The 15,132-nt window shown below is 31.7% G+C and overlaps 1 long non-coding RNA gene across 1 annotated transcript in view; it reads left to right on the top strand.

Annotated features, from left to right (window-relative positions):
• Positions 1–272: 272 nt before the first annotated feature.
• The window catches only part of LOC143049934 (uncharacterized), a 46,647-nt gene continuing 31,787 nt past the window's right edge, over positions 273–15,132 (top strand). Inside the window, exons 1-2 of the long non-coding RNA XR_012970368.1 lie at positions 273–1,191; positions 13,666–13,747. This is a non-coding gene — a long non-coding RNA (uncharacterized LOC143049934). The remainder of the gene's footprint in view (positions 1,192–13,665; positions 13,748–15,132) is intronic.

Genomic DNA, 15,132 nt, shown 5'->3' with positions numbered 1-15,132 from the left:
GGGGAGGGCTATGGTTTTTTTTGGAAAAAAAAGTTTGTTTCCAGTTTTTGGAGAAAAAAATAATTTGTTTTTGATTCTGAGAAAAAAAAATTGTTTGTTTCACCCTCAGCTGCCACTATATGTAATGCTAAAATTGAAAGAAAAAAATTGTTTTCGACTTGTCGCGAAAAAAATAGATTGTTTTTCGCCGCAGGCGAAAAAAAAAGTTTGCACAGAAAAAAAAACCATAGCCCCCCCCAGAAAATCAAATGGTTGCTGCCTTATAGCATATAATAAGAGCATTGAATAAACATTTTAAAGAAATGAAAATAAGTTATAATTTTACTAAATAAAAATAAAACATATTCAGAAAAGCATATACATTTTCATGTGATGACCTTCTTTGATGTTGGCACTGTCATTATGGTACTTGAGGACAGCTAGGACTTTTTTTTAGCCCTCCCACTTTTTTCCTTAATCTGTTATCCACAACGGTCATTGATATAGATATATATAGAGATAATATATCAGCGACGGCTGTGGATAGTAAGCTTTGAACTGATAGTAAATAGCAAATACAAGTTATTGAAAATAGTATAGAATTAGAATAGAATATTTTTATTTACCAAATTAGGGCCTCATGAGGGCATATAGCATACACACAATATCATTATGAACAATAACATATGCAATACACATATAATATATATGTGACATGTGGGAAACACTGACACAACAAAATTATAGCAATATATTATAATTGAATTAATACTATGTTGACATTGACTCAACTAAATTTATGTTCATAGAACACAGAAAAGCCCGATAATAACTGAAATGAATAAAATATATATATAAAAAGTTATGGATTTTGGAAAAAAAGGGGGAGGGCTTTAAAATATTGTCCTGTACCCAAGTACTTTTGGCCTATTGCTACTTGTAATTTCAGATTATGATATAACATGAAGTCTGATCTTTTTCCATTCTATTTTAGCTGACTTTGTGAAAATATTGTGTGTCGTGGAAAAGTCTTTGAAATACCTGTATGAATCATTGCAATACCGATTTGTTTTTAGTTTGAAGTTGGTCCTATATGATTTTTTTTGTTACTTTTTCAGCATTATTCAATGGCTAAACTATGAGGGATATATGAGAGTTTGGTAAATGAAACACCAAATTATAGCTAAAGAGCAAGCGAGAGATACATTGTAGGTAAGTTTCAAACGAAGGGAGATAATTTCATGAATAACATGAAAACACAACAGTACTGATTTTTGTTAGACATAGCTGGGATAGTGATCCGGCGGGGGTATTAGCTAAGTTCTCAAAAGCTTTATATTTTAGAAGGTGGAAGACCTTGATGCTTCATACTTTGTATATGGATGCCTCGTGTAACGAAGTTTCTGTCATTCACATGTCCAATGTCCTTGACCTCATTTTCATGGTTCAGTGACTTCGTACAAAAAAAAGTTGATTGATTGTAATGTTAAATTCTCTCTTATTATAAGTAATCGGCTTACTATATTTTATATTTGCCTACCTGGCAAGGTCATCATGCTTACAGACAGTTTTCAATTGACCTCGACCTCATTTCATGGATCAGTGAACAAGGTTAAGCTATGGTGGTCAAGTCCATATCTCAGATACTATAAGCAATAGGAGTAGTATATTCAGTGTATGGAATAATTGTAAGTTGTACATGTCCAAATGGCAGGTGTCATCTGACCTTAACCTCATTTTCATGGTTCAGTGGTTACAGTTAAGTTTTTGTGTTTTGGTCTTTTTTTCTAATACTATATGCAATAGGTCTACTATATTTGGTGTTTGGAATGATTGTATTAGGCAACAACCATTTTCTTATCGGGGGGGGGGGGGGGGGGGGGGGGGGGGCCTGGGATTTTTATTGTGTTCATAATTTTTTTTTCAGAACCTTCCTCCGACAAAATATTTTTTTTCTTATGAGAAGGAAAGCAAAATTTTTTTTCCTTTAATGTGGAATAGAAATACAATTTTTTTTCACAAAACCATAAAATTAACATAAAATTCATTTTAATTTTTTAATTGATGTAAAATGTAAAGTGCATGGCTCTGTCTATATCCTGGCATTGGCTGTTGTCTCAGTTGGTTTTTTTAGCCCACTTTCTACATTATGATATCCTCGGAGTCCGTCATACAGGTATCCTTAAATTTTAATACTGCAGTTGAAGTGGCCACCATTGCCATGTCTAATGGCAAATAGTGAGTTACGCTCCAACTTATAAAATCCACTGTTTCCAACTATGATAATTGACATTCCATTGAAAAAAGTGGTATAAAGAATGATACAAACGGAAAATACTACCAGTATACAAGTCTGTGTCATACACAATCAGGGCTATCGTAAAAGACTGCTTATGATACCATATCTATTCCTGTTATAAAATGACCATTTCATGTTTATAATAGTTGCAGTTTTAAGTATGGTCTTACAGTAGTAACATATATATGCGGGAGATTTGGAATTCTTATAAATATTTCTGGATCAAACACTATTATAGGAACATACAAAAAGTGATAAGGTATAAAGATCTATAAATAGAAATCTTAGCTTAATCTGTATACTGGACAGATGTTTATAATCTGCTGTTTCACTGTCTCGTCTGTTGTTAGTTTCACCATTCTCAAATTCAGCAGTGCAAAAAAAAAAAAAAAAAATTCAAGCAGGTGACAGCGTAAACATTTTTTCAGCTTCAGTGCAAAATATAATTTTTTTTTTCGGTCAGCTAGGCCATCAAAATATTTTTTTCAAAAAAATCCCAGGCCCCCCCAGATAAGAAAATGGTTGTTGCCTTAAGGTGTACATGTCTAGCTGTTAAGTGTCATGTGACCTTTACCTCATTTTCATGGTTCAGTGGTTATAGTTAAGTTTTTTGAATTTTGGTCTATTTTTTGTCTCGCTTGACAAGAGTCAAAAAGCGAGACATAGCAGTTCTGCCAACTTTTCATGAAGCAAATGCGTGAGATTTGGCCAAACTTGAAAAGATCAAGATCAAAGGAAAATGCCACCAAAAAAGCACAAACATGCGTGAGACTTGGCAGCCATGACATAGTAATGCTGTTTCTGAAGGCGGCAATGGCGGCGTCAACAATGTACAAGTTTGTGATTAGGTCTAGTTTATGTTGAACCACTAGAAGTATAAGTCAAAGACATTTGGTAGTTTAGTTTAGTTTAAACATATTTATTTAGGCAGCAACCATTTGATTTTCTGGGGGGGGGGGGGGCTATGGTTTTTTTTGGAAAAAAAAGTTTGTTTCCAGTTTTTGGAGAAAAAAATAATTTGTTTTTGATTCTGAGAAAAAAAAAAATTGTTTGTTTCACCCTCAGCTGCCACTATATGTAATGCTAAAATTGAAAGAAAAAAATTTGTCCAGAAAAAAAACCCATAGCCCCCCCCCCCAGAAAATCAAATGGTTGCTGCCTGATAGTGGATTGGGAAACAAGTTTTGCAACTTATATAAATCCCTTTCCACTTTGCGGGTGCGAGTGCTGCCTTGTAGCGGCATAAGCCTGCTCTTTTTCGAAATCTACAAAGGTGTCTTAAACATGCAAGAGATATGACTCTCTCTTAACACGGGTCAGCCATTTATCGTCCCCTTCCGACGGACTATCATCGTTTTCTCGAGACCATACTCGCAAATGGTGTCAAGGGAGATATTTGGTATATATATGCAGTTGTAATAGTATTGGTACATCTCATTACCATGGAGATTATTTTGCCCTGGCCCCTCAAATATGGTCTTTTGACTTTGAAGTATTACTTATTTTTCATGTATTAGTTTGTGATAAGGTCTGTTTATGAGGAACCACTAGTGGAAAGTTAATAATAATTGGTATGCAGTTGCATAAGCATTGGCATATCTCATTTCCATGGAGATTATATGGCGTCGCACCCTCGGTCATGGTTTATTAACTTTGAAATTTTGTTTAGTTTACATGTATTAGACTAAGTATGTGTTTAGGTTTGTTAAAATGGAACTATTTATGAAAAGTCTATGGTATTTAGTATGCAGTTGCATTAGTATTGGCACATTTCATTTCCATGGAGTTTTTTTGGCCCTGCCTCCTCGGTCATGGTTTATTTACTTTGAAATGTTGCTTAGTTTACATATATTAGTTTGTGATAAGTCAATGGTATTTGGTATGCAGTTGTATTATCATTGGCACATCTCATTTCCATGGAATTTTTTTAGCCATATACTTTTAGTCATGGTTCATTGACTTTGAATATTTGCAAAACATACATTTTATTAAAGTGCTAATTTAATTTCAACATTTGCATTATCGAAATTACAAAAAATAGAGATACATCTCTGTGATAACAATTTATTCTTATATTGTATGCGATACGTCTACTATATTTGGTGTTTGGAATGCTTGTTTAAGGTGTACATTTATGGCTGGTAGGTGTCATCTGACCTTGACCTCATTTTCATGGTTCAGTGGTCAGTGTTAAGTTTTTGTGTTTTGGTCTGTTTGTTTCTTAAAGTATAATTAGCAAAAGGTCAACTTTATTTGTTGTATTGAAGAATTGTTAGCTGCACATGTCTGCCTGGCATGGTTCATTGGTCAATGTTTATTTTTTTTTTTGTTAATGTTAAGTTTATGTGACAGTTGTAATAAAGCTTTATATTTAGGATTATCAACATAATATCAATGATAAGTAAAGAAGGCGAGACATTTCAGCGTGTGAACTCTTGTTAACAATTTTTCATAAATTTTTGTAATCTTTTTCAAAAATCTTCTCTAAAACTAGTAAAACAAATTTAACCAAACTTGTCCAGAATCATTATTAGGGAATCTTGTTTACAAAATGTGTCCGATGACCCCACCGGCAATTTAAGATGGCCGCTGTGGCAAAAAAATAGTACATAGGGTAAAATGCAGTTTTTGGCTCATGATCTCTGAAACAAAAGCATTCAGAGCAAATCAGACAGAGATAAAATTGTTTATTAAGTCAAGATCTATCTGCCCTGAAATTTGAAGACCAATCAGGCAACTCGTTCATGTTGTTGGGTTGCTGCACCTGAATCGATAATTTTAAGAATTTTTCAGCTTTTGGTTATTATCTTGAATATTATTATAGATTGAGATAAACTGTAAATAACAATAATGTTCAGCAAAGTAAGATCTACATTAAAAGTCAACATGACCAAAATGGTCAATTGACCCCTTCAGGAACTATTGCGATTTTTACAAAATATTTTCCACTGTAACTACTGAGCCAAGTTCATTATAGATAGAGATAATTGTAAGCAGCAAGAATGTTCAGTAAAGTAAGATCTACAAACGCATCACCATCACTAAAACACAATTTTGTTATGAATCCATCTGTGTCCTTTGTTTATTATGCATAGACCAAGGTGAGCTACACAGGCTCTTAAGAGCCTCTAGTTTATATATGTTACAGTAAATAGGTGAAATTAGGAATTACATGTAATTACTAAAATTTATGAATTACATGTAATCCCCGATGCACCTAGTAAATACTAGTAATTCCTGAAATGGCCTAGTTATTACCAGTAATTTCTAATTTTAAATTGAATTTTTACACCTATTTACTAACTGTTAAAACAATGTTGTAATATGGTCAGCTGATCAAAAGTTAGGGTAATACTAACTATAGAAGATCAGTGAGCAGTCTTAAAAAGTGATTAGCCTAAAATGTATCTTTTTTATAGGAGCATTAGCTACGAATGAAAATGATATAGTGAAATTATAATTCATTTTTAGCAGTCAATCTGGATCTATATTACTAAAAATAAGCTGAGAAACCTGCTTGATGAGTTGTGCACTTGCAAGTGAATAAATGGACCTCATTGAATACTTATTCATGTGACCTTCAATTCAACCCCTAGCTGAAGATGGGTTACCGATGGATTCAGATTTAAAATTGTAAGGGTTTCATGGAACCCAGTATATCGCCTACATTTGCTGTTAGTTGAGCTTAGTCGCAGGCTCAACAAAAATGGGAAAAAAATATTAAAATTTTCCTCCATATACTATCTTTTGTCTAGGACTGGAAGAAGCTTTTGTCCAAATTTGGTTAAAATCAAGGATGGTTTATGAAATCTAATAAATGTTTAAGAAAAACTTTTACCGGAGAGTGTATGTAATGTTAACTGGAGGAAAAAAACAAGTCCATTTATAAGGAATATACGAAAAAGGATTTTTTTTCATCTTTACTTCTGGATATTATCTCATGTTCATAAACAAGCTTCTGTCCAAGTTTGGTAGAAATCCAGGATATTTTGAGAAAGTTATTAAAATCTTAAAAACTTTAACCACAGTGTGAATGTAATGTTAACTAGCATAAAACTAGATTTATAAGTAAAATACGGAAAAACTTGATTTTATTTTTACAAAATTTACTTCTTGAAAATTAGCTTTAATTATCAAAAGCAAGCTTCTGTTCAAGTTTGGGAGAAATCTAGGATAATTTAAGAAAGTTATCAAAATTTGAAGAACTTTAAGAGGGTAGGCATTCAGGTAACACCAAAATTTTCCTCTCGTTTAATTTTTTTTATAGTTACATTATTGAAAAGGTAGGGGTCCATGCATCATCTGCCAAAGTCTTACGGAAATTCACCGTTTCATTTTATGGTTAGGGTATATTGAATATGACCAGTTTGGGGTACCCTACAAAACGGTCGAAAACACTAGTAGGTAAAAATCATTGAGTGTTTTTGCACATGTCGTCATTAGATATACCCCTGACTGTTAAATTGCATAGAAGAAACATATTTAAAAGTAAATCTGAAACATGATGGTAATACAAATAGCCTGAATGTTAAAAAAATACAGTTTTTAATAATTAATATGGCGAAAAGTCTGGCCAGCTCAGATAACACATCTTTTTTCAAATTTAGACAGAAAAAAAATTGTCGTTTAATTTCTGCAAAAAAAGTTTAAACACTTGTTGGTTATTACTCTTTAAAATCACAAAATTTTGCTTTATCGAATGTCTATCATCAAAAAGAGGTGGCGAAGTTGCCTGTAAACTTGTCACAATATTTTTCAATTTTGGAATGATATCATTTGTCTTGCATGCTGAAAATGATTTTTAGGGAGTTTCAAAACTTTAATAACAACCATTTTCCAGTTTCAATTCACAAACACTACAGAGTATACACTTTTAATGTGCCTTATATTCCTTAATCCTTAATTAAGTAAGCTCTAAAATACCTACCCTTTACATTCTTATTTTGTATCTTGAATTATAACTTTAATTTTAAAACAAAAATATCAAGTAAGTAAATAGCTATAAAAATTACAAAAAAAATCAGTGAATACCAGTAATCACTGAAACAACTAGTAAATACATGTAATTACTAAATTGGCTAGTAATTACAGGTATTTACTGAAATGTTTAGTAATTACGTGCAATTCCTCATTTCACCTATTTACTGTGTTACATATACAATATACTATACATACATTCTCTGATATTTTGATTGAATAATGGCCATAAATTGAAATGTTAGGTTTTATTAAACGTAATTTATTGTAACTAATGCATGTATAAAGTGCAAGTAATGTTTTTTCTAAATCTGTTTATGTTACCTTTAACCTTTAAACTATTTCAATTGATATAATATTGCATTTCTGTAAATATTGACAATGCATTTTCCCATAGGAACTCCCTTAATGGCTTAAATTGTACCACTTTTACTATGAAGTTTTGAAAAAAATCATATCCTAGAATGGAAAGTTCATAATGCACTTCTATTTTTTCAAAGGTCAAATTACAGGGCTGTGAGGCATATTTTCAACATTTATATGCCCCGAACTTCTAAGAGTTTAAACTAACACTAAATTTCTTAACTACCCCTGCTCGACTGTAGGGTTACCACAGATTTCAAAATAAACAATATTCACATGTATATTTACTGGTAACATTCCTAAGTTATGTCTCTATGAGATGCAACCTACAAATCAGAACTGGGAACCAGTATGTAAACAAAATTAATTAACTATGAATATTCAAAACCTCCCCAAAAGAGGCGTGGTTTGAGAAACAGCTGTATTTACAAAGTGCAACATATAGTGTTCTATATGTTGTGATGTTTTACTCAGGTCAGGGTGGAGGATGGAGCGTGTTACAGCTTTACTATAAAAGCATGCAAAGCAAACCTTTGGTCAACATGCTTGATATATGTTTGTTTGGAATAGCTGTAAATGTTTAAACTCACTGCAATTGTTTGCACCTGTCCATAGTCCGGAACCTGTTGTTAAGTGGTTGTCTTTTGTTGATGTGCACATGGTTTATGAGTGTTTCTCGATTCTCGTTTTTGACGTTGTAGTGAAGCTGTATATTTTGGACTATCAACATATATATTAATGGTTTGTAAAGAAGGCTAGACATTTCAGGGTGTGCACTCTTATTTTATACTGTATGTAATAGATCTACTATATTTGTGGAAATATTTTATGAAGTTCTAGTCAGTATCTCAGGTTTTATTTGACCTTGACCTCATTTAATAAGTTTATGTGATAGTTGTATTAAAGCTTTATATCAAAACTATTAACATAATATCAATGGTTAGTAAAGAAGGCGAGACATTTCAGCGTATGCACTCTTTTTTTTCTTCATAGATTAGATCTTTGGTTAACCATTTACATTTAGTGGCAAAAAGCCAGAATTGTTTTTTCCTTCAAAATATATTGTTTAAACCCCCCATATCCCCCTTTCAAGATTCCGTCTTGATTATAAACATCCTTGAATCAATCAAATGATTTTATGAACCATCTAAATACAATGAATGATATAGACAATGGCTTTGTAAAGAGAGTACTTTTGATTTAGAAAATTCATTGACAGCTATATCATACCTGTCAACTCACCCGTTTTTTGCGGGTGACACCCGTTATTTTCACCTCTCACCCGGGAGTTTTTCTTTACCCGGCGGGTCCCGGGAATTTCTAACATTACCCGTTTCACCCGGATTTCTGACCGGAATTGTTTCCGGTATTTAGAAGTAATACGACCTTCGGTTTTATCGGTCTTTTTCAATGTAATCAAAAGTCAAAATGTAGGACTGTTTACCTGAGCTAACGATATGAAGAGACAACAAAGCTACAAGATGAGTTCAGTGACTATCAGTTGACCCCATTAGATGAACTTCCACTTTGCACTTCCCCTGAAACTGACATTGGTACATTTTGGGGAGAAATGTCCAAGTTGCATGACATTTTAATTAACAAGCCAAGATTTTTTGTTTTGTCAAAACTTGCTAAAACATTACTGGTTTTGCCAAACAGCAATGCAGACAGTGAGAGGGCATTTTCTTTAGTAAAGAAAATAGCTACAGAGTTTAGGGCTGATCTTAATAAGGATACACTGTGTCCCCCTGCTTTCATGATATTCATGTATTCATGAATAAAGTAGAATATTCATGAATATTCATGAATATTCCACTTCCATTCATGGTTACTATTCCAGTGTCAAAATTATTCATGAATATGAAACATGAATTAAGTGGAATATACATGAATTCTTAATAACTGTTTGGAGACAACAAATAAATGTTCTTAAAATGCTAGTCACTTACTATATCATAGTATAATCAAGTTTCCTTCATTCAAAATTGTTTTTTTGTGGTAATAAAACCCTTTTTGTCAATATGAATAAACATGAATAAGAATGAATGTTTGGACTTAGAATTTTTTTGCATACATTTCATGAATAAGAATGAATAATGAGGAATAAATTTTGGACTTAGAATATTTTTTCCATTGTGTGACAAACATGAATAAGCATGAATAAAGCTGCATGATAATGACTCAGAACTATTTGTGGTAAACGGCATAAAAATTGATAATGAAATTTGTTCTAGGACTTTTGTATACGTATATTTTTACTTGATTGTTGATGCGGAATAACATACATGTACATGTATGTATTCCACAGTTAAATGAAAAAAATATATGATAATTTTAATAGATAGCTCATGTAGGTGATATTCATAACATCTTCATACAAAACACTTTTCGCCCCTGCGAGATGAAATTCATGAACTGATGAACCACCATGAACTGTTCATGAATGTTCATGAACAATGCATGACTGTTCATAATGAGTTCATTAAGTTTCGTTCATGAATTTAGTTCATGAATAGTTCATAAAATGCAGTTCATGAATATTTTCTGAACTTTAATGAACTGTAAGTCAGTTCATAATGTTCATAAATTGTTCATAACACATGTTCATGAACATTTTATGAACTTTAATGAATAAATGAATACATAAAGTTTATAAAAAAATTCATAAATTTGACTGTCATACAAGTTCTCATAAAATTTGACATCCATTACATTGTATCATGACATCACAATTAAAGTGCTTTTAGCATGACCTCTAGTTTATTCATTTACAGATCTTGAGATCATTTTGAGACAAAATTCAGTTGAATAGCAAAAGTGTAAATACATGTATGAGGGGGAGGACAGGGGTAAGGGAGACAGGGAGGAAGGGTGTAGGAGAAAGGAGAAAGGGGGTAGGAGAAAGGAGAGGAAGGCTGGGAGAAAGAGAAAAAGTTGGAGAAAAAAAAATAAAATATGAAAAAATAAAATATCTCTCTTTTTTGTGGTAAATTAAAGAAAATAAAATAATCATTAAAAAAAATCATTTAACAACAGATATTAGCTCAGCACCTTTTTCTTTTTTTCATACTATGCCAGATGAGTGTTACATTTTTAGAGTCATACAAAATTTGGGACTAACTTTGAAGTTTTGTAACTTACTTTGAGCTGGAGATGTTTCTCATGTTTCGTTTTTACAATCATGACAAATTTGGTAAACTTAATTTCTTTCTTCTAAAAATGTAATTTCTGATTGTCTCTCAAAGTTCAAACATGTGCCTTTCTTAACCATCATACGGCACATAGAGGAACTTGGAAAATAAGGACAGATTAATGACAATTCATTCTTTCCCAAACATTGCAGACTGGTGTCAATAATTATCATTATTAATGAATTACGTTTACCTATTGTAAAACGCTTCAATGACTTTGACAAAAGATTACAATGTAGACAAATGATTACAAGTGACTGGGAATAGAAAAACGTCATAATGACGTCAGCAAAATGATGTTTTTGACGCTTACAATACAAATGAAGATGTTTGATGAGGAGTGAAGTAATATAGCTGTCAAAACAAAGCAGATTTGTTATCAGATAAGTAAATTATATATATTTTGATTATATTTTTTTGCTGAATAACTATTTGTTGAAGCATTTTATAATAATTATTGATTAATTAAAATAAATATAAAACACCAGAAAGTAGCCTTTACATTTTACAGTGTTAGTTTAATGATTTCCATTCAGGAATAACTGATAGATTTGTACAATATATTGTATTTCAAGGTAAAAATAATTCATGCTTCAGCCACTCTTATGATTGTGTGTGGGTAAATTAAAAGGGGAAAAAGGGGGGTAGGTACATTATTTGAAATGTCATGAAAAGGCTGAAGTGATATTCATGTTATTAATCTTACTCTATTGATATTTTAATAAAAACAACATTTATTAAATTAAATTATTACATTGTATTATACCTGTTAGAAACTGTTTAATCTTGAGTGCTTATTTATAAAAACAAATATCAAGGACTTTTGATTCTTTGTGGAGTGATTTTTGATTTTGCAGGGGGAAACTCAGATGCATTTATTGATTAAAAGATCTGTTCAACTGTGAAGAATTTCAAGCAGAACAACTGCACCAAGATGTTATTTAGCATTTCTAGTTGGAAGTCCTGATACAGCAATTTTAATTACAGACAGGAAGAGAAGTTTACTTATGATAATAACACAAAAAATGAAAATTCAAAAAAATCCTTTTAAATTATTTCATGAACTTTAGATGAACAGTTCATGAACTACAAGTGGACAGACAATGTTCATGAATTAAATTACTAATGAACAGTTCATAAACACAGTAGTTCATGTGTTCATGAATGATTCATGGACTGGTATGGTTCATGAACAAATTCATGAACAAATTCATGAATCATTCATAAAAAAATTCATGAACTATACATGAACAGGACATGAACTACAAATGGACAAGCGTGTTCATGAACTATAAAATCATGAACAATTCATGAATAATAAAAGTTCAAGAACTATTTTTGTTCATGAACTTTAATGAACCAAAGAGTTCATGAACACTTGCTGTTCATGAATAGTTCATTATTCACTGGTTCATGAACGTGCTTGTCCATTTGTAGTTCATGTCTAGTTCATTAACTGTTCATGAATCTTTTATGAACAATTCATGAATTATGTTCATGAATCATTCATGAATCATCCATGAACTTCATGAACTATTCATAATCATTTCGCAGGGGACTGATGTCAAGAAAATAATAAGCAACAAAAGTGACTTTCAGTCATGTGTCATAGATGTTTTCCTGTTCATTTTTGGAGAAAACTAGCGGGTTGGGTAAAGTTAATGAAAGGAAGAAAAGCCAATGCAAAGGACGACGTCAAGCCAGCATTAGATAGGCCTACATAAGAATTATTGACAATAACAATTTTTGAACAATTCCCAGATAAATGAGAAAAAATATCATTGCATAATTACAAAATGTTCAAAAAGCTATCCGACTAAACAGGTTTGGATTAAATTCTAGATTAAATAGTGGACAATTTTGCTAGCTTTTAATGAAAGTGATTGTAAAATTCATATTTCACAGCTATCATGATTAAAAAATATTTTAAACTTAAATGTCTGTATTTGCTTTTGGTTTTCAAAAAACCTCTCAAGGACACTTATTTCAATATTCATGGTTAATCTAGAATATTCAACCATTCAATATTCATAGTTATTCTAGAATATTCAACCTTTCAATATTCATGGTTATTCTAGAATATTCAACCTTCCAATATTCATTAAATATTCAAGGTTATTCTAGAGTATGTATTTAGCATTCAAAATTGGGATAGATATATATTTTTCATTCATGGTGATTCTAATCATGCATTATTCATAGACATCCTATTTCATGTTCATGAATATTCTACAGATAATTATTCATGTTTAATCGTGGTTATTCAGTTCATACAATATTCATGTATATTCAAGCTTATTCAGCTCATACAATATTCATGTATATTCAAGCTTATTCAGTTCAAACAATATTCATGTATATTCAAGGTGCCATTTAACATTCATGAATATTCATGAATATTCATGAACTGTTACCTTGAATATTCATGAATATTCATGAATATTATTCATGAATATTCATGAATTGTTCATGAATATTCATGAATAATTCAAGGTCAGGAAAGCAGGGTACTGCTCTTCTTTCTTGTAAAATGAATACACATTTGCATTGCTATGAACTGAAACCAAGTGCAGTTCTTTTAAAGAATGCCAAGTCTGCTACTATGGAATATAACAATAGTCTGAAATAAACTTGTATACATGTTCTAACTGTTTCATATACATATTGAGTATATAAATTATATGTAAACATATTTTTGTTCTTCAATTGAGCCCGCAAAATGTCGTACGCGTTATGACCTGAGATTTTTTTACTCAATGCAGGTCATGACCTGACTTTTCATTTTCAGAGGTTGACAGGTATGGCTATATCCTTTTTTGTTACTAAGGAATGTACTGCTTAACTACTTTTTTTTAGATGGAATTTGAATAAGCAGTATGACCGATTGACAAATGAAGAGACAGCAAGCTATAAAGGAAAGCAATTTGGTGGAGGAATGGTAAGTATATTTAGTGATTACATTTTTATTAAGCAAGGAAGAAATAATTTCATAATGATTGAAAACCTGAGTTATCTCCCATATTTAAAGTATTTCCAAATAGCTTAATACATCTTTACTAAATTAAACTAAAAAGAGGGGAAATAAGAAAAGATTATTTTACAAAATCATATTCTATATATAATAGATAAAATAGTTTTTTATGCCCCACCTACGATAGTAGAGGGGCATTATGTTTTCTGGTCTGTGCGTTCGTCCGTCCGTCCCATTTCAGGTTAAAGTTTTTGGTCAAGGTAGTTTTTGAAGAAGCTAAAGTCCAATCAACTTGAAACTTAGTACACATGTTCCCTTTTGGTTGATGAGTTTACTTTTAAGGCCAAATTACATTTTTTACTTAATTTCACGGTCCATTGAACATGGAAAATGATAATGCGAGTGGGGCATCCTTGTACTTTGGACACATTCTTGTTTGTTAATATGCTTGTACCAAATCAGGAACCCATGTATAGTTGTTATATATTATTTTGTCAAAACTAATTGTGATTTTTGTTATTTCTTAGAAATTGGTAAGGCCAAATAAGATGCATGCCTTTTTTCATGCTTGAGAATAGTCTACCCTAAAGTTTATTTTGTAATTTTTCAATAAGCACGGTTAAAGTCGGAATGTCCCTCCTATAGACTCAATGTAAAAACAAAATGTAAAATAAAAAAAATACCTACCTACCTACCCTATTTTTTCAAAGATGTAATAGGAAACACACACATTAATTTTTTTGCCTAGTGGAAGTTCTCGGATAATCTCTGGATTTCTCAACTTGACTAATTTACATTTGCTTGATAAATTCTGACATTACTATAAATGAATTTTCGGCTCTCCCTTGACACCATTTGCGAGTATGGCTTGAGGAAACAATGATAGTCCGTCGGAAGTCGACGATAAATGGCTGACCGGTGTTCAGAGGGAGCCATATCTCTTGCACGTAAAACACACCCTTGTATATTTCGAAAAAAGAGCAGGCTAATGCCGCTACAAGGCAGCACTTGCACCCGCAAAGTAGAAGGGGATTAATATAATTTGCAATAACTTTTTTCCCAATCCACTATAAAAAAAATGTTTAAATTCTATATAAATGATCTCAGATATGTTGACCACCAGATGTGTTTTAATTTTATAAATTATGAATTCATGAATAAAGCATGGATGCAACCATTTCCTGCTTTCCCGTAGATAGATGCTACAGGTCTTGTACACAAGAATGTTATTAGTATGACGTACGACAACAATCCAAAATTTCTTTTATTATTTGTTGTAAAGCTCATATTGCTTAGTACTCTCAACCTTTAGGTAGGTGCACAAAATTCAATCAAACAATTATTAACAGTGA

Source organism: Mytilus galloprovincialis, chromosome 10, assembly GCF_965363235.1.
Source record: "Mytilus galloprovincialis chromosome 10, xbMytGall1.hap1.1, whole genome shotgun sequence".
NCBI classification, from domain to species: domain Eukaryota; kingdom Metazoa; phylum Mollusca; class Bivalvia; order Mytilida; family Mytilidae; genus Mytilus; species Mytilus galloprovincialis.
Note: the sequence above shows the minus strand (reverse complement) of the source record. Positions and strands in the feature narration are given on the sequence as shown.